Raw genomic sequence first — 20000 nt, 5'->3', positions numbered from 1 at the left:
TAGTAGCCAGAACGCACTTCTCAGCCTACTATGCAAGGCCCGATTTGCCTAATAAGCCAAGTTTTCATGAATTAATTGTTTTTCGACTACCTAACCTACCTAACCTAACCTAACCTAACTTTTTCGGCTACCTAACCAAACCTAACCTATAAAGATAGGTTAGGTTAGGTTAGGTAGGGTTGGTTAGGTTCGGTCATATATCTACGTTAATTTTAACTCCAATAAAAAAAAATTGACCTCATACATAATGAAATGGGTAGCTTTATCATTTCATAAGAAAAAAATGAGAAAAAATATATTAATTCAGGAAAACTTGGCTTATTAGGCAAATCGGGCCTTGAATAGTAGGCCAAAAAGTGAGTTCTGGCTACTAGGTACGACATATATATATATATATATATATATATATATATATATATATATATATATATATATATATATATATATATATATATATATATCGGACAATTAGTAAAAAAAAAAAAAAAAATTAAATTATTTTACCTTGTACCTAGATCCACCAGGCCTGTTTGGTGCATGTTTCAGTACTTGAGAAATCTGGAAGGTCACATCCTCCTCCTCAACTTGTGGATGTGCGTTGATAGATGATTCTGTAAAATTAAGTTATTTATATAATAATAAATTCAGTATAACAATAATATTCTGTAAAATTAAAAGTAATTTATACATCAATCAGATAAAACTCTCCAGAGATGGTGATACACAACATATAAAGGACAAGTTTCAGAACAAAATATGCATTTAGGAATAAGGTTTTGTACATGTAGGTAGCACATGAGAAAATAAGTGGAAGGTGATCAAGTTTATATTAACATGTTATTGGCTTTGTTAAGGCTTTGCAAGAATGAAAAAATATTAATAATATAATATCACCTACCAATTAATTGTACATCATTTATAAGTCAATTATTTGCATTATTATTATTCAATACTAATGATATAAAAATGCATTTTGTAATCTACTATTTATGCAAGTATTAAGCACAGGATCATGAAATAAACTGCAAAATACTGTAATGGATAAACCAATTAAGTTTACATTTTCCTATAGCTAAGTCAGTCAGTTCTATTAGCAGCAGAGAACAATTATGCCCAACCTCTATTAAATGAAACAATCTTAAGAGCAAGTGATAGAAATATAATCATTTATGCTTGGGAAAATATTATGGAATGGTTCCAAATATGAAAAATATTAAGTTTTTTGGTTAAAAATTTTTAATTTAAAATTTAAATTTTTAAGTGAATTTTAAACTTTAAAAAAATTATTTAATTTTTTGGTTACTTACTTAAAATAACATTATATAGTTCTTGTTTTTGTAGAAATGCCAATTTCTTCTTTTGCCCTTCCAGACTGTATAGTGACCACAGGCCGTTTGTTCATATCTTCATTATTCTTCGAACCGTGGTTGCACAATCAGACCCACGTACACTGGTTAAAAGCATCACCTAAAAGCAACAACAAAAATGTAGTACACTGACGAATTTTGAATATGAATATGAATATGAATATGAATATATATATATATATATATATATATCTCTATATATATATATATCTCTAAATATATATATATATATATATATATATATATATATACTCTCCAGAGATGGTGATACACAACATATAAATGACAAGCTTCAGAACAAAATATGCATTTAGGAATAAGGTTTTGTACATGTAGGTAGCACATGAGAAAATAAGTGGAAGGTGATCAAGTTTATATTAACATGTTATTGGCTTTGTTAAGGCTTTGCAAGAATGAAAAAATATTAATAATATAATATCACCTACCAATTAATTGTACATCATTTATAAGTCAATTATTTGCATTATTATTATTCAATACTAATGATATAAAAATGCATTTTGTAATCTACTATTTATGCAAGTATTAAGCACAGGATCATGAAATAAACTGCAAAATACTGTAATGGATAAACCAATTAAGTTTACATTTTCCTATAGCTAAGTCAGTCAGTTCTATTAGCAGCAGAGAACAATTATGCCCAACCTCTATTAAATGAAACAATCTTAAGAGCAAGTGATAGAAATATAATCATTTATGCTTGGGAAAATATTATGGAATGGTTCCAAATATGAAAAATATTAAGTTTTTTATTTTAAGCTTTTAAAATTTTAAGCTTTTTGGCGAACATGAAATTGACTCGCGAGAAGGCGTCCAACAGGGTGACCCCCTCGCTCCTCTCCTTTTCTGCTTAGTCATCAAACAAGTCACAGAGGTCCTGTCCAGTGAGCTTAACATCTGGTTCTTGGATGATGGTACCCTAGCTGGTTCCCAAGACTCCCTCCTGGAGGACATCAGAAAAATCCAGGAGCAAGGTGCAGTTTTAGGCCTCACCCTGAACCCTTCTAAATGTGAAATAATATGTTCCAACCAGGGCATCGTAGAGAGAATAGAGGGTCTTCTGCCAAATATCCATAAAACTAAACCTGAAGACAGCACACTCCTAGGAGCTCCCCTGGGGTTGAAAGCCATCGATGAGGTCCTTGATAAGAAAATCGCCGACCTTAAGAGGATGGATGGGAGGATTGAGGATATTGATGCTCATGATGCACTCTACCTCATCACCAGATGTCTGTCCCTCCCCAGGTTAACCTACTTTCTGAGGTGTTCACCATCTTACAGTAGCCAAAAACTAAGTGAGTATGACCGGTTACTGAAATCAATGCTAGAAAAAGCCCTTAACCTCTCTCTCGATGACCTACAGTGGAAACAAGCCTCTCTTCCCGTAAGACTTGGGGGCCTCGGAGTTCGAACAGCAACGCAAATCGCTGTTCCAGCCTTCCTGTCCTCCTTATCAGCATCCGACGACCTTGTGAAGGAAATTCTACCTGCCCACTTACATCAGCTGGCAGGTGTACATGATCCCAATTTTACACGCTGTGCCACAGAGTGGGCCTCTCGTGCAGGCCAATCACCTCAACCACCATCCCCAAAATCCCACAAGCAATCCAGCTGGGATGGTCCCATTGTAGACCAAGTTGCTGCAGAGTGCCTGGGTGCTGCAACAACACAACACGACATTGCTCGCCTCACAGCAGTAGCAGCACCACATGCAGGGGATTTCCTGTTAGCAACCCCAATGTCGGCAACTGGCACGCGTCTCACACCACACGCCCTCCGAATTGCTGTGGCCCTCCGCCTTGCTGCCCCAATCCACACCAGATATAGGTGTATTTGCGGCGAGGTGGTGGCTGACAGGTACGGTCACCATGGCCTACTCTGCCAAAGCACAGGGGGATGGCACTCGAGGCACAGTGAAGTTAACGACATCATCAAGAGGAGCCTCACCACAGCTGGATGCCCAGCTGAAAGAGAGCCCCGTTACCTAACGCCCCGTAACTCTGATGCTCTTATTGGTCGCCCTGATGGTATCACAGTGAACCCCTGGAAGAATGGCAAGCAGTTGGTATGGGACTACACGTGCGTATCAACCCTGGCTAACACCTACATTAACCTCAGTGTTGCACAACCAGGTGGCGCTGCCACCCACAGGGAAGCAGCCAAATCCCGTAAGTATAGAGAACTGGATCACCACTACAATTTTGTCCCCATTGCTTCTGAGACGCTCGGCGCCTGGGGTAAAAGTGCTACCAGTTTTTTGAAGGAACTGGGTTCTAGGCTCATTGAAACAACAAGGGACCCGAGAGCTGCAAGCTTTCTTTTCCAGCGCCTCAGTGTGGCGATACAGAGGGGAAATGCGCACTGCATCCAGGGTTCCTGCCCGCCATCTGAGGAGCTGGAGGAACTCGACAACCTATGACAACCATCTTTGTAACCCATATGTAACTCCTTTTTTTGTAACAAAGTTCAAATAAAGTAAATATATATGTGTACATACAAAAGAATGGGGGTGGTAGGAGAAGATAATATTAGTGTTCAGTGAGAAACCACAAGGTCTCCTCTGAATACTTTTTATTTTCTTCTCCGAGGCTATGGGTCCCCACATTGGCACCAGAGGTGGTACCCTCACAAAATATATATATATATATATATATATATATATATATATATATATATATATATATATATATAAATATATATATACATATATATGCTATGTTGTATGCTACAACTTGGCTGATAATAAAGCCATTCACAACTGCAGGCCTAATAAAAAAAGGAGGTGGCATAGCAATATCTTACAAAGATACCTTCATCTGCAATAGTCTCATTAGTAATAGAGACGACTATTGTGAATATACCTTTGCCAAGTTCTCCAGTAAATCCCTTAAATCCTCCTTGACTATAAGTGCCATCTATAGATTTCCCAATACCAGCATAGCTTCATTCTCAGATAACGTAAGGAATCTTATCATAAATAACAATCTCAACAAAAATCAAACCAACTTAGTGGTTTGTAATGGTGAACAAAACATGCAGATACTTATATATAACCTGTGAATAGAGTGTAATAACAGCAAAACTATTTGTTTATTGTTTTATGACCATAATAATTGAATCACTAATATGATTCACTAATATATAATCCTAATAATAATCACTAATATATAATCCATTGAGCATGCTGCATCTCTTTCAGTCTCTTTGCAATTTGAACAAGAGGGTTTTTAATTGATCGAACCATATTCTTAAAGTAAAGTAAATGAGATGTATTCCATATTTTGCAAAATATACGATGAAGGCACACAAACATTCATACCAAAACTGAAGGGCAGGATTTATGAGGAGACATTTGAGGCATTAAATATTCCAAAACTAGAAGACAGAAGGAAAAGAGGAGATATGATCACTACGTACAAAACAGTAACAGGAATTGATAAACTTGATAGGGAAGATTTCCCGAGACCTGGAATTTCAAGAACAAGAGGTTATAGATTTAAACGAACTAAACAAAGATGCCGAAGAAATGTAAGACAATTCACTTTTGCAAAGAGAATGGTAAACGGTTGGAACAAGTTAGGTGAGAAGGTGGTGGAGGCCAAAACCGTCAAAAGTTTCAAAGCATTATATGACATATATATATATATATATATATATATATATATATATATATATATATATATATATATATATATATATATATATATATATATATATATATATATATATATATATATATATATGTCGTACCTAGTAGCCAGAACGCACTTCTCAGCCTACTATGCAAGGCCCGATTTGCCTAATAAGTCAAGTTTTCCAAAATTAATATATTTTCTCAAATTTTTTTCTTGTGAAATGATAAAGCTACCCATTTCATAATGTATGAGGTCAATTTTTTTTTATTGGAGTTAAAATTAACTTAGATATATGATTGAACCTAACCAACCCTACCTAACCTAACCTAACCTATCTTTTTAGGTTAGGTTAGGTTAGGTGGCCGAAAAAGTTAGGTTAGGTTAGGTTAGGTAGGTTAGGTAGTCGAAAAACAATTAATTCATGAAAACTTGGCTTATTAGGCAAATCGGGCCTTGCATAGTAGGCTGAGAAGTGCGTTCTGGCTACTAGGTACGACATATATATATATATATGCATATATATGCATATATATGACATATATATATATATATATATATATATATATATATATATATATATATATATATGCATATAAATATATTATATATATACTGATAATTAGCTAAAAATATATTCAAGTAAATGTAAATTATTTTACCTTGCACCTAGATCCACCAAGCTTGTATGGTGTGCATTTCAGTACTTCGGAAATCTGGAACGATCTGGAATCTCTTATCTGCAATGAAACAATACATATTATTGCACTTGCCACAATACCACACAAGAATCAGTACGCCTTACCACACAATCAGTACGACTGTTTTCAGCGAGCCACTGAACACACTGAAGATTGATAACCCAAATGAATTTTTCATGGATATGATACCAACATCAAATCAGAAATCAGATGTGATCCTATCCCCACTGGATTTTGAAGAAGCCATAGACAGTATGCCTATGCACTCTGCACCAGGCCCTGACTCTTGGAACTCTATATTCATCTAGAACTGTAAAAAAACGTTCAGCAGGCCCTTCACATTCTTTGGAGACAAAGCCAAGATACTGGCATTATCCCTGACATACTAAAAACAGCAGAGATAGCACCGCCCCATAAAGGAGGAAATAAGGCAGAGGCAAAAAACTACAGACCGATAGCACTAACATCGCACATCATAAAAATCTTTGAGAGAATGCTAAGAAGTAAGATCACCAAATACATGGAATCACAGCATCTCCATAACCCCAGACAACATGGTTTCAGAACAGGGCGCTCTTGCCTATCACAGTTGCTGGACCACTCTGACATGGCACTAGATGCCATGGAAGACAAACAAAACGCTGATGTAATTTACACAGATTTCGCAAAAGCCTTTGACAAATGTGACCATTGTGTTATTGCACATAAAATGCGTTCAAAAGGAATTACCGGAAAAATAGGCAGATGGATATACAACTTCCTGACTAATAGAACCCAATGTGTAGTAGTCAACAAAATAAAATCTGGACCATCAACCGTAAAGAGCTCAGTCCCCAAGGGTACTGTGCTTGCTCCAATACTTTTTCTCATCCTCATATCGGACATAGACAAGGACACAACCTATTGTACTTGATCATCCTTTGCAGATGACACTAGAATCTTCACGAGAGTAGGCAACATAGAGGACGCGGCAAACCTCCAATCAGATGTAAATCAGGTCTTTCTATGGGCTACAGAAAATAACATGGTGATTAACGAACATAAGTTTCAGCTCATGCGCTACGGAAAAAATGAAAATATAAAAACGGAAACCACTTACAAAACTCAGTCAAATCATAACATTGAACGGAAAAGCAACGTAAAGGATTTGGGTGTACTGATGTCAGAAGGCCTTACATTTAAAGAACACAATAAAGTAGCCGTCACAACTGCAAGAAAAATGACAGGATAGATAACAAGAACTTTTCACACTAGAGATGCTATACCAATGATGATAGTTTTCAAGACGCTAGTGCTCTCTAGAGTGGAATACTGCTGCATAATGAAAGCCCCTTTCAAAGCTGGAGAAATTACTGACCTATACTTATGCATTTATCTTCGGTTTAACACAACAGGCACCAGACACACGCTAGGCATCATACACACTAGGATAAAACAAACATTAGGCTGGAAGTCAGAAAAGAATTCAAAGAATTTTACTGGAAAGGCTTGCTGTTAGGAAAGGAAGTAATTGAGATGAATTAATGCACAGTATGTCAATTTTGTGAAATATATGATAAAGGAACAAAAACATTTATACCAAAACAAAGATGCAGAACTAGGAAACAGGATTTGTTCAACTGAAATTTCAAGACGGCCAGAGACCAAAAGACACAAAAATGGAATCAATATACGAAGAGGCCAAACCCCCAAACATACCAGTAATACAAAGAGAAACAACTACACGGCAGTGAGGAGAGAGGCAGAAAGAATTTTTGAAAAAAAGAATAAACAAATGTAAAGCAGAACAAATCATATTCTATAAATACAGCAACAACCAATTGCAGGTAAAGGATAAAATTCAGAGCTTTTAAATGCATGGATGGCGAAATACTCAAGAAATTGTTCACGACTTTTGTTAGACTAAAGCTGGAATATGCAGCGGTTGTATGGTGCCCATATCTTAAGAAGCACATAAACTGGAAAAGGTGCAAAGACATGCTACTAAGTGGCTCCCAGAATTGAAGGACAAGAACTATGAGGAGAGGTTAGAGGCATTAAATATACCAAATATACTACACAAATATATATACTACACATACACAATACTAGGATGCACAATAAACTACCCTACACAGGCTGAGTATGGTGTGTACAATAAATGATTAGCTAAAAGATAAGAATGAGTTTGTATAAATGGGGTTAAATCAGAGTGGGAAAATGTAAGTGGAGTTCCTCAAAACTCTGTCCTGGGACCTCTGTAATTCATAATATATACAAATAATTTAGACTCAGGTTTGATCAGCAATATTTGAAAATTTCCAGATGATACAAAAGGGATTTTTTTCTGGATTCAGGATTATTTTTTTTATGGCTGAAAACATGTTTTCAGCAATAAAAGAAATACAGTATTGCTGGAACAACCGTCGACATTTCCAAGAGAAAACCTGAACATCTTCAAGAAGTGCTGGACAAACAAGGCTGTGGTGGATATGTGGGCCTGAGGGGCCTGTCCAAGCAACAGCCTGTTGGACCAAGCTCTCACATGTCAAGCCTGGCCTTGGAAGGGCTTGGTGAGTAAAACAACTACCAGAACCCTATAATGCATGTATCAAGCAGATAACTAGGTTGTAGAGGATAGATAACATAGTGATTATAAGAAAACTAAAAACTCACTGGAAGCAATATAAATTACAAGAGTTGATACTCAACTTCTTTCCATTGTAGCTCCCGTGTGTCAGCTTATCACTCTACTGCTAATATCACGGTATTGCAGAATATCTGTCTCTACATTGCCAAGGTGTCCAGGCAGTGAGCACCACATAATGCAGTGCAGTCCTGTAAGAATAAGCACAGTAAGTATGGGCATGGAGGGGGTGCATCAGTGGCTTGTGAAGAGCTGGAGAGTAAATGGACATGCCCAGGGGTAAAAAGCATTAGGGTAACAGAACATAGCCCATAAAAATAGTAACTGTGAATGAATAATTATATGAATGCAATAATACTTCATATCTCAATAGGAATACTAAGCAGGGTGCAAGACAAGGTACTGGTGGTGGTAGTGGTTGGTACAAGTCCTCACATCCCCACAGACACCAGTAACAGCCCTCACCTCCCAACACAGTACCCTTGTTCCTTAACACCCACTTTGGACCCTTATTACAGAAAAATAGAATCAATTAATATAATAAAATATAAAATATAAGTGTTTACTTGCGATAATACTGTCGGTGGAACACAAAATCTTCTTCTTGATAGTAGGTGCAGTTTGCATGAAGGGTTTGTCCTCGCCATGACTGATCTGACGACAAAATGGCCGCTGTGTTGATATGGCGTCAGATGACGCTGTGACGTCACAGGTGAGGGACGCTTTGCGCAATTACTCCCTCGTCGCTTGACCCCATCATTAATAATTTTGTTATTTTTATTATTTTATTTTTATTTATTTATGTACAAGAAGTTACATTGGGGGTTAACAGAGAATATAGAAAATAAGTTGAATTAACATTCTTGTAAAGCCACTAGCACGCATAGCGTTTCGGGTACGTCCTTAAACAATTTTTTTTTATAAATTAACAGTAAAATTGATAAAAAATGTTGGCAGGTATTTTACAGCTTTTCTTTACAGGTACAGATAATTTTAAGTAGAATAATTACAGTAAAATCAACAAAAGTGTTTGCAGGTAATTTGAAGAAATTTTGACACAAAAGCAGATCAGAATAATACACAATATTAACAATACACAATAAAGAAACAAGGATTACTAGGTACATGAGGATAGCATTTCAGGGTTATTCATTGGTTCACTGAAGCACAATATGAAGATCATTTCGAGGAAAAGTTTCAAGGAATAATGCAGTAGTATATGCACTCAATACAACAACCATGATGTCAGATGATATCTAAGATTACAAAGTTAAAGTAATATGGCTTAGGTACAAATATTGGGGGATTGAGTAACACTAGAAACAGTGTGAAGATAAAGCCCATGGTAGAAAACTATGAAGATGAAATTAGGTACTTTTTGGTTTTATTTTTTAATATGGCAGAAGTTGGACAGCTTTTCAAATCATTATAAGGGAGTGAGTTCCATAGACTAGGTCCCTTTATTTACATAGAGTGTTTACATAGATTAAGTTTGAATCTGGGGATATCAAAGAGATATTTATGTCTGGTGGGGTGGCCATGTGTTCTATTACATCAGTCCAGGAAGAGTTTCAGAACAGGGTTTGCACTTAGAAAAAGGGTTTTATAAACGTAATTTACACAGGAGAATGTATGGAGTGAATTTGTTTAGCATGTTTAAGGATTTGAACAAGGGAGCTGTGTGTTGTCTGAAGGTAGAGTTAGTTATTGTCCTGATAGCAGATTTTTACTGGATGATGATGGGCTTGAAGTAGTTTGCAGAGGTTGAACCCCAAGCACAAACACCATAAGAATGATAGGGATAGATAAGTGCATAATAGAGTGAGGAGAGCAGAGTAGGGTACATAATATCTGATCTTAAACAGTATACCAACTGTTTTAGAAACCTATTTAGTTATGTGTTGTATATGGGTGCGAAAGTTGAGTCTCTTGTCTAAGTATAGGCTAAGAAACTTTCCATCATTTTTATTGCTAATGTTTACATTATCTATCTGAAGCTGAATTGCATTTGTTGATTTGTTTCCAAATAAGATATAGTAGGTCTTTTCTATGTTTTGTGTGAGGTTTGTTGGTTGACATCCACAAGTAGACTTTTTTTAATTAATTGTTTACAACATTATTTAACAGGAGTGGGTTGGGGTCAGAGTAGATGAGTAGTATCATCAGCAAACAATATAGGTTTAAGTATGTTAGAGACATTAGGGAGATCATTGATGTATATAAGAAACAGGAGGGTCCTAGGATGCTGCTCTGTGGCACCTTTACGGTAAGTGGGAGAGGTTATATCATTGATGGCTTCATATTGGTGTCTGTTACTAAGATAGGATCGGATATAGTTTAGGGCAAGGCCACGGATTCCATAATGGTTGAATTTAAGTAAGAGTTAGTTATGGTTAACAGTATCAAAGGCCTTTCTCAGGCCGATGAAGAGTTCAATTGGAAACTCACTTTTGTCAAGGGCTGAGAAGATTAAGTCAAGCAGACTAACAATAGCATCATTGGTACTCTTTTGGGAGCGGAAGCCAAACTGACAGGGACTTAGTATATTGAATTTTACAAGGTTGGAGTAGAGCTGTTTGTAAAAAAAAAAAAAAATATTTTTGATAATATAGGTAGATTCGATATGGGTCTGTAATTATTTATGTCTGCCGTGTTACCTCCTTTATGAACTGGCGTTACTCTTGCTTTTTTAAGGATATCAGGGAAGGTATGACACTCTAGGGATTTGTTGAACAGCAGTGCTATGGATGGTGCAAGGGCATGGGAGGCACGCCTGTGTACCATCGATGGTATTCCACTAATGTGCCCAGCTTTGGTTTTTAGCGAGTGAATGATGGACACACCATCTGTAGGGCTGACCGGAGAGAGGAGAAGAGAGTTTGGATAGCTGCGTGAAAGATATGTAGTAACATATGTCTGAGTCTCTGGGATTTTTCGGGCAAGGTGAGCACCAAACGATGAAAAGAAGCTATTAAATTCAGTTGCTGTTTCAAGATCTGTTGCAGGTATATAACCATCCTTGGAGATTTTTATCTTAATATGTAAATGTTGTTTAGCTCCTAGGATGGTAGAGATGGCTCTCCATGTGCTTTTTATGTTGCCTTTTGCTTCTTTGAATCTATTCTCGTAATAGGAACGCTTTGCTCTTATTATATAATAATAATAATAATAATTTTTATTTAGGTAAAGGTACATACATAAAGACATTTTACAAAGTTTGTTGGCTTTATAGATAGAGCTAGTACATACAATGCCTAAAGCCACTATTACGCAAAGCGTTTCGGGCAGAATACTGGTAATATACTGGTAAGCACTGATGAGTACCTCTTAGCTACTTCTTTTCCAACTAGGCCAATCCTAAGTTTTTTTTTCATATTCATGTTTCTTGTCGATTGCTTTAAGTATGCCATTAGTGAGCCAGGGATTATTTAACCTTTTTGCCAGTTACTTGCTTGGTGAGGCGAGGACAATAAGTATTGTAAAGGCTTTAAATTTTGGAAAGAGGCTAGTTAACGAATTATTATCCTGTGTATTGATAAATTTAGATTCCCAGTTTACATTGTGGAGGGCATTTGTGAGATTGCCTATTGCCGCTTCACATTGTAACCTAAAGGTAATTTTCTTGTTACCTGGTGGTGTTATGGCCATGTTCGCTACAAGGAAGGTAGGATAGTGGTCAGTTGTTCTGTCAGTGATTATACTTGATGTAAGAGGAGCTGTTATGTTGGTCCATCAGTGATCCAGGGTAGTCGCAGATGTTTGAGTGACTCGGGTGGGCCTGGTGATTGCGGGGATGAGCATACAGGAATTCATGCTGTTGAGGAAATAGTCTACTTGAGGGTTATTTTGTAGCCCTAGGTCAATATTGAAATCACCTCTGAGAACTATGTGATTTTTGTTGAGATTATTGTTTATGATAAGGTTCCTCAAGTTGTTATTGTATTTGTGTCTAGCTTCAGACACAAGCATGTTACAGTTATGTCTTAAAGAGTTGAGAGCAATTAAGGATGATAAAGAGTCACTTACAATTAATGTATCAAGTTTGGATACTTGTACACATTTCAGTGCAAGGAGCAAGGCAAATAGTTCAGTCTGAAGGGTAGAGGCCCAGTTGTTTATACGGACTCCCCACTCAAAATATAAGTCATATCCTATTGCCAGGACAACTGCACTTCCAGCTGCACCCGTTGGGCGCTCTAGGGAACCATCAGTGTATATGATTTGAGAGAGAGAATGCTCTGTGGACAGAGCATCAATATGGCTTAAGTCGTTGAGCTTTGCCTCAAAACAAAGCTGGGACTGATCTCTAATTTGCTCCTTTGATGGAAAGGGAGGGATTAAAATTGAAAAGGGTGTAATTTCCTACAGTGCAGGAAAGTGCTATTGTTGTCTCTCTTGGTACAAATTATAAATCTGATACTTTCTGAGTTCAGTTCCAATTTTATTTATCTATTTGAAACAATGTTTACATTCAATAAAGAAATTCTGGAGGGCTTCTGTGCAAGGGTTAGGATGAGCTAGCCTAAGCATTTTTATACCAATTTGACAGTTATTTTCAGTAACACGATAAACAACGCTCGGAATAATAAGTTCCTTTCTCATATTAAGTATCTTTGTGGTACGAAGGCACCCAAGAATTATCCTCAAGGCTTCGTTCTGCAATTTTTCAAGCCCTCCAAGCTTTCTTTCAGGATGCCTTAAAGTTAGTTTAGTTCATTTATTATGCACCCCATACCCATCTTGTGGGCGGTAGTGGAAAGGGTTGCAGAGGCACATAATGGGCTCAGGGACTGAACCCCACAATTCATTTAGCTAAGCAAGTTACAATCCTGATGAGCTAGTTACAAAATTCAGTATAAGTCGTCACATCAACAATGGGTTCGAGATCGATCACAAGTACAGGTTCTAAATTAAGCAACTGACATATGTGGACAGCTAGTGTCACAATTGATATGTTTGTCCTGCACACCGCTCCCCATCCAGTGGGCAGCGGTGGATAGGTTACAATCACTTAGTTACTACTTACAGTTAGCAAACTGGGGATATGCTAACTGCCAACAAACTCACCCTTAACATTGACAAAACTTTCTATATTCTGTTTGGCAATAAATCCTCTAATCAGATAAATCTCAAAATAAACAATACCCAAATTTGTAACAAATTAGATGGCAAATTCCTTGGCGTTCTCATTGACCACAAGCTGAATTTCCAGGGTCACATTCTAAATATATCAAAAAAAGTTTCAAAAACTGTTGGCATTCTTTCTAAGATCAGATATTATGTACCCCGCCCTGCCCTGGTTACTCTCTATTACTCCCTCATCTATCCATACCTCAACTATGGTATTTGTGCTTGGGGTTCTACTACCCAAAATCATTTACGTCCTCTTATTACCCAACACAAAGCTGCTATTAGGACAATATCCAACTCTGGGCCCAGACATCACTCGGTACCCTTACTCAAATCTCTGAATATGTTAGATATTAAGTCACTGCACATTCTCTCTTGTTTATTATACATATATAAAACGCTGAACTGTAATGCCAATCCTGACCTCAAAAGCTTCATTGAAGGTTGTAACAGAACCCATGAGCACCACACCAGGAATAAATACAGTTTTGATATTCCTAGAGTACGACTTAATCAAACTAGAAATGCTCTACAAATCAAGGGACTCAGAATGTGGAATGACCTTCCCAACCATGTTAAAGACTGTACCTCTCTCAACCAGTTTAAGATAAAAACCAAACACTACCTAATAAATTCCCTGTAACCCACCTCACTCCTTTATTGTCAACCCATGTCTGTTATTTTATTATTATTATTTTTTTTTTAATCAACACTGTTTGTCAACCTATTGTATTTGTGCTGCTTTTTCAGTCATGTTCCCCCTTTTTTTATCTTTATTTGTATTTGTTTTCAACACTTTTTATTCTTTATGCTCAATTAGTATTAAGTTCTAGATATTAATGTTTTTCTTGCCCGAAACGCATTGCGTAATAGTGGCTTTAGGCATTGTATGTACTAGCTCTATCTATATATCAATCCATTAATGTAACATCACTTGTATGTATGTACCTTACCTGAATAAACATATTTATTTATTATTTATATTTGGCTAAAATTTCTGGTACCAGATCATTTTGAATGAAATATTGACACATCGTTGGTACATTGGTTATAGAATTGTCTCTGAATTCACTATCACATAGTGACGGAGGGGTGTGCAAATAATTTTGTTGACAGTTAACATTTGGTCAGGTCTACATCGGCAGATAATGAGAATTCCCAGAAATACTTGTAACCGAGTCTAAGCCGAGCAGTAGTAACATCTAGAAGTCTGCTGATTTTATTGGATGAACCATAGATGTGTGGCTCCTCTTGCATAATAGTATTGAACGAAAGTTAATCTCCCCAAACACTTTCGCGTTTTGGGCAAGTTACCCCTCCACTCTCTCCATTTTTTTTGGACATTCTCTGGTAGTGCGCGGAAATACTGAAAAGTGTATACTCTTTTCAACTTTGTCACCTTAATTCTCGTCCTATGTCTTTCATTTGGTATCAATGCGTTCGCAATAGAATTCCCAACAGAACTATGTGCATATAATGTCAAAGAGAGCAGCGCGCTCCACCCGCCGACAAGATGAATGTAGGCCAAGGGTACCAGAAAAAGGAACCTGAGCCACCCTCAGGCAACTCTCATTACATTAGAGAGCGTGATAATACTGAAAAGTGTATACCCTTTTCAACTTTGTTACCTCAATTCTCATCCTAGGTTTTTCAATTTGGCATCAATGTGTTCGCAATAGAATTCTCTACAGGACTAAAGGCATATATACTCCAAAAGCCCGGCTTACCATCCGCAACAAACAGAGTAAGCGAGAGTGTGTTACCAGGGAGCGCACAAGAGCGATAAAATGTATACACTCTTTTCATTTTGGTCACCCCAATTGTCATCCTAGGTCTTTCATTTTGGTATCAATGTGTTAGCAATAGAATTATCTACAGGTTTAAATGCATATAAACTCCAAAAGCAAGGTGTACCATCCGCACAAAACAGAGAAAGTGAGAGAAAGTAACCCGGGAGCACTCTAGTGCAATGTAATGTGAACACTCTTTTCACTTTGGTTACCTCAATTCTCGTCATATGTCTTTCATTTTGGTATCAATGTGTTCGCAATTGTATCTGCTGGCATTTACCCTTTGCTTGGATCTGAAGGGTTTTAGGCTCACCACGATGCAATCTGATAGTACCACACGTGTATATACCTATCTTCAAGCAGCAATTCACTCATTCAAACCGACTTATAATAGTTATCCATATATAAATGGTAATCTTTGTTCTACCTGTTAACCTGTCATATGAAGAAAGATTGTCAAAGCTTATATTACATTCTCTAGAAAAGCAAAGAATTAGGAGTGACATATGGTAGAGGTGCACAATGGGATGAATGGACATAACAAAGGGGACATTAATGGGGTATTAAAAGTAGCAACACAAGACAGAACTCGAAACAAAGTGTAAAAATTGGAAAAATTTAGATTTAGGAAAGAACTGCATGAGTAAATACACTTCGTTTGTACCTTAAGGTTCATGTATGCAATATTACTGAGTTCCAGTTAACTCCCATGCATGCAATTAATTTATGTTATGTTTATGTTTTTTATGTTAAAATGTTTTTGTTGATTTGTTTGTATATTTTCATAAGTAAAGCATGCTTACCGTCTTATTCCAAGTTTTATGATAACTTTACAATGTTTAAAACATAAAGTTCAATATATATTCTGGGTTTCATACAGGAATTATACGTTAATATAACATATCATAATAACGTAATGATGTCGTGTAAATAACGTTATACTGACGTCATATAAATGTTATATTTATGTTATAAGAACGTAAATTGGATAGCTTTACAGAAAGTAAACAAAAAAAACTAAATGTTGACTGAAAATTATTTATTCTTAAATATAAAGCATGAAAACATTATAATACCATAGCATTTACTATTATTTTTAAATTTTTACATAAATCTTAAAAAACTGTGTCATAAGAATATATGTTTTTAGTTATATCCTTTGGTTTTAAGAATGTCAGATATACGTATTTATGTCAAAAGTTACAGTATTACCTTTGTGGAACCATTTAAAAACGTCCACAAACGTTCTGTGTTTGCTGGGTTACAGGTACACTCTCCCATGGTACATCACCACCATGTGTCTTACAGGCACACTCTCCCATGGTACATCACCACCATGTGTCTTACAGGCACACTCTCCCATGGTACATCCCCACCATGTATCTTACAGGCACTCTCCCATGGTACATCACTACCATGTGTCTTACAGGCACACTCTCCCATGGTACATCACCACCATGTATCTTACAGGCACACTTTCCCATGGTACATCACCACCATGTGTCTTACAGGCACACTCTCCCATGGTACATCACCACCATGTGTCTTACAGGCGCACACTCCCATGACTACAATGCTAAACACAAGGACATTGATGGCTCTCGCTTCAGCAACGGTAATGGGAATCAAATGTGATTGAAAAAACCAACAAGACCAACCCGTATTCTCTCATTTCGACCTCACTAGTGTTGCTTCCTGGAGGAAGCTGTACCCGACGTTCACTGCTACCTCATCAACGAGTCTTCCCTATTGTTCCTGCCTACATTTATCCTGCTACCATGCATAACAAGACCAGTAAGGCCCTTAAGTAAGGTAGCACACCTATCAGGAATAACCCTACTAGCCAGGCTAGCAACATGATTAGTTTCAGCTATCTTTCCCTCGGTGGCCGCCGTGGGGGGTACCGACTCTCCCCTCATCAGCAATAACAAACAATCCCTGCTGGGTGCAGCGCCGTCTCCAACACGGGCCAGGCAACTTTTATGTAGCCATATGGATCAACTTTAATGAGCTGCTGCCCCTTGTTCTGACTTCAAGCGCCTTGCTGATAACCCTTGGCTCAAGTTATTAACTCAAGTACATGAAGATCAAATGTCAGTAATCAAGAGCAGTCGGCCTTAATAATGAACCTGCAAGGTTCATTATTATCTTTGCAGGATGAAGCTGGAGCCTTACTCAAGAATAATCAAGATCTATCTACCAAAGTCGACCTCCTCGAACAAGAATTAAGCCTTCTCAAGAACAAAAGTACTAACTTCAAACCAGATGAAATCACTAGAAAACAGGAAAAAATGTTACAAAAGTTTGAGAACCATCTGAACAACCTACAACAGCAACACACTGTTATCCAAGACGAAACAGACCAACATAAACTACTTGAGTCTGTCGTTATCTTCTCACGTAATTTTCCCCATGAAACCTGACGGAGAAGACTGTGCTGCCATCGTGTTACGAACCCGACTCCATCGTCGGAGCAGCCACGTCAATGCCATCTGCGAGTCCGCTCCCGAAACCCCCACAAAATGGACGACGTCATCTGGTGGCGGCAGGATGATACCTGCAAGAGGCGCTAGATTCCTGTCCTGGTTAGCTCAAGAGATAGCTGTTGCTGACCTCTGGTGAGGTGGCGCCTAGAAAATCAGCGCCATCTATTGTAGGAGGAGTTGTATGTTTATGTCAAAGTCCGTAAGTGGTATTTCCTAGTGTCCCAAGTGCTGGCCAGTTTACTGATGACGTGTCTGTATCCACAGAGGCGACGTAGGGCTGCAGAAGTACGAGGACAGTCAGTCTACCAAGGGCAGTCTATATCTCTCTACTCCATTCTGCTTTATGTGAGCAGTGAGCCGCCACCGATGAGGAACTGTGTAGTATCTGCTGTCTGCCTGTGAAGTGGCAGTGACAGAATTCGGCGTATCCCGGGACTGGCTAGAGGAAGAGACGACTGACAGTAAGGTGCTATGGAGGAGTGTAACTAGCTAGTTGCAAGAAGCTCTTGCCAAAGGTTCGCTACCCTTTTTTTTGTTCGTGAAGAGGCCCAGCAGCGCGAGGCTGATGTTCTCTGCCAGCACCAGGCTGGAGAGTGATTGTGGGTGTTCACAAGAAGCACCTAGTGAGACTGTGTATAGGCTGGCCCATGGTTAGGGTAGACTCGTTGGTGTTTCCCAGTACTGGTTGAGGACGGTACTGTGTGTTGAGGAAACACGGAAGTTGACAAGGCTGCATCACATGAGCATCGAGGAGCGCTTAGTGTCCTATGAGAGCGACACTTGTGTATATATCAGTGTGGTAATACTTCCTTTATGATGGTATTTAAGGTGATGGGAAAGTGATTATGTGAATATATTGATAATTGATGAAGTATCGTATTCCTTGCAACTCTCCCATTGTGTTTTACTTGCATTACCAAGCTCACTCCTTGAAAGCCACTACTAACTTGGGGTCGGATACCAGAACTTTGGTTCCAACAGCAAAGAACCCGGTTGCAACCCATAGTGGCCGTAACACATCTTGATCAAGAAACTGCAGGATAAGTTATTCAATCCAAAAAAGTGACATCAAATCAGGTTAGAGTGGGTGTCAAATCATCTGGTTCAAATTACAGGAAAATTCGCGTGAAATTAGATAGCTGCTCCTGCAAGTCAAACCTTATCAGTTCTGTAGTCTCTAGTAAATCTTTTGTTTTTGTGAATGAATGTCTGACCAGGTTCAGACAAAATCTCTTACATAAACTGAGTGGATTCCGCAAAAATTTTCCTGCAATTAAACATTGTTTTGTGCGAGATGGTAAAACTATTGCTAGGAAGTCTGACGTTGGAAAACCTATGTAATAACCACTGAAGCTCGCCTCAATTCTTTCCTGAATGACTGTGGGATAACAGCTGAATAACCAGAATACAAATTATAGTCTCATCTAACGACCAATGTGTACTATAGCTCTGCCTTTCCATTCAAAAAGTTGTAATTTTATTTTTTTTTAAATTGTGATCTTGTTATTCTCTTTTCTTGTTTTTTACTATATTTTTTATATACTCCATACTCCCTTATTCCTTTTGAACACTGGCTTTGCCTGTGTCCTCTAGTTTAAACTTTATCATTCAGTGTACCTCTAGCTATTCTACCTCATTTTGTTTTAGTGTAACCTAAGTAATTAACAATATTGTAATTATAATATTATAGTAAGTTTTTATTTAATAGAATTACCTGTATTAATTGTTAGTTGATTTGTATTAGTCATCTATTGAAAGTACCTTTAAGCAACCTCTCATTTTGTGTATAATTATATATATATTCTATTTTTTTTATATATAGATCTTTTTATAATTCTTTTTTGCTTTTTTTCTGTCAAACAGTCCTCTTATGGAAACTAGTATTGACCCAAACCTAAACCTCTTACCTAGTATCAATGACAATCATCACTTTAATGATCAAAATTGCAAGTATTAAACAGCTCTTGATGTGAACAATGTTTTAACATGTAATCACAATGTTTCTGTAATTAACTTGAATGGTTATTCAATCTCTAAGCAAACACTTTGATGTTAATGCCCTGATTCAAACAGTTGACAACAAATTCTCTTTCATTGTGTTTACTGAAACGTGGTTAAAAGAGGACCCCAGCAAACATTTTCATGTTTTTAAAACATCCTAAAAACGACATTTCATTGTTTTCAGCACGTTTATAATTACGTTTAGAAAAGGTTTTTTGAGAACTTTTATATACGACCTTAGAACGT

The 20000-nt window shown here is 37.4% G+C and overlaps 1 protein-coding gene across 1 annotated transcript in view; it reads left to right on the top strand.

Moving 5' to 3' along the window:
* The window catches only part of LOC138365565 (tripartite motif-containing protein 59-like), a 597995-nt gene that overhangs the window by 184631 nt on the left and 393364 nt on the right, over nucleotides 1–20000 (top strand). The gene's annotated exons all lie outside the window — the stretch shown is intronic.

This window comes from Procambarus clarkii, chromosome 17, assembly GCF_040958095.1.
Source record: "Procambarus clarkii isolate CNS0578487 chromosome 17, FALCON_Pclarkii_2.0, whole genome shotgun sequence".
Lineage (NCBI taxonomy): Eukaryota > Metazoa > Arthropoda > Malacostraca > Decapoda > Cambaridae > Procambarus > Procambarus clarkii.
This window is presented reverse-complemented; position numbering and strand designations above follow the sequence as displayed.